We start from the raw sequence: 1,941 nt of genomic DNA on the forward strand, positions 1-1,941 counted from the left end.
CGTGCCATTAGATTTGATGTCTTGAGTATATTTCTGACACTATGAAAGTTATGGATTTATTACTGTGATTTGCTTGTTATCGCTCTAAGGAAAGGATTGGTACGGATAATGAGGAATATTAACCGTGGTTCTTCTAGAAATCATTTACTGCTTCGCATAATTGCTTACTTGTACTCTGTTCTGTTATGCTCTAGCATTGTTCTATTGCTAGTCTTCTGTGCAGGTTATATCAATGAGTATCTTTTAACTAAAAAGCCTCGTCACTACTTCACCGAGGTTAGTCAAGATACTTACTGAGTACTTGGGATAGGTTTTACTCATACTATACTTCTGCACCTTGCGTGCAGATTTTGGAGCGGAGTTGCGGGTGATGTCGGGAGCTGACTCTGAAGATGTTCATGCCTTCCGGATCTGGCTACCACTTGTCCCTGCGTAGTTCTAGAGTTGAATTCTGTTCAAGTACATTTCAAACAGAAGTTGAATTTTTTTCATATCGTTTTTGCTATAATCTAGTCTTAGTAGCTCATATCCTGTACTGCCAGTCATTAGAATGTTGTATGGAATCCAATTATATCATTTGTTAATCACCTTTATTTTATTAGGATTGCATTAACTGTTAATTGGCTGACCTACGAGTCTAGTTAGGTACCATCTCAACTACCGAATTTTGGATCGTGACATTACGGTGAATAGCAAACTTTAGTTAAAACGAATAACTAAATTTGTAGTATAGTAAGCACAATATTAGCTTACGGCTATTGTTTATTTTGCTTCTCAAAAAACTTTTAGTCTATTCACCATTAGCATAAAAAAATTATAATTTGGCAAATTTGCCCTCTCTTTTGTAAGGATCTCCTCTTAAAAGTTCAACTTTCATCTTCCATTAAATTTTACAGATTGCTTGATTTCGTTTTGTTTCTAAAAAGATCTCATTTGCTTGGAAGTTAGACTTTTCTAGTATAATTAACGAGCAGCAGAGTTCTACGAGACATGATCATAGTTCATTTATTCTAATGCATTTGGTGTCATGAATAAAACGCCTAAGGAAGAAATATGAAGTAGTTTAAATAAATACTTTTATAGTTAAAGTTAATATGTACGTAATATCTTCTCTAAATGGTGTGTAAAAACTTTAAAAAGGGGATAATATGGCCGAAATTTGTAAGTTACGCGAGAAATAAAGGGAAGACTTGAAATGAAACGTCGCATAATTTATTCTTAAAAGCACATTTCCTTGAGCTAAGAAATTCAACTTTTGGGGTGTGTTTGGTACGAAGCAAAATATTTTTCATGGAAAATCTTTTCCTGGAAAATGAGTGATTTTATCAATAATTTTTCTTTGTTTGGTTGGTGAGTGAAAAACTTTTTTCGAAAAATATTTTCTAGTGTTTGGTAGAGTATAAAATATTTTTAGGAAAATAAATTTTTATGCTACTCTTCTCAATCCACTTTTCCAAAATTCTCATGTTTCCTATACTCCTTCCCCCCTCTCCCTCCCCCCTCTCCCTCCCCTTCCCCTCCGGGGCTCTATTTTCTTCAAGAATTTAACTATTTTCACACAAACCCAAATGAACTAATGTGCTATAGCTACTTTACTTTTTCACACAAGAACAATGTTCAAATTTGAGTTCGATTACTAAAAATTAGAAAATACTTTTTTGTTGAAAAAAAAAAGTATCCTTTCTACAACATGAAACGAAATTGCTCATTTTGTTGAATGAAGGAAAATACTATATGAAGAAAAAAATACTCAGTTTGTTGAAATGAACGAAAATGCATTTTCTACACTATGAAAAGAAAGTATTCGTTTTGTTGAAATAAAAGAAAATACTTTTTTACATCATGAAAACAAAGTACCCGTTTTGTTGAAATGAAAGAAAATATTTTTTATAAATCATGAAAAGAAAGTTCTCATTTTGTTAAAAAGAAAGAAAATATTTT

This window comes from Nicotiana sylvestris, chromosome 2 (genome assembly GCF_000393655.2).
Source record: "Nicotiana sylvestris chromosome 2, ASM39365v2, whole genome shotgun sequence".
Classification (NCBI taxonomy): Eukaryota; Viridiplantae; Streptophyta; class Magnoliopsida; order Solanales; family Solanaceae; genus Nicotiana; species Nicotiana sylvestris.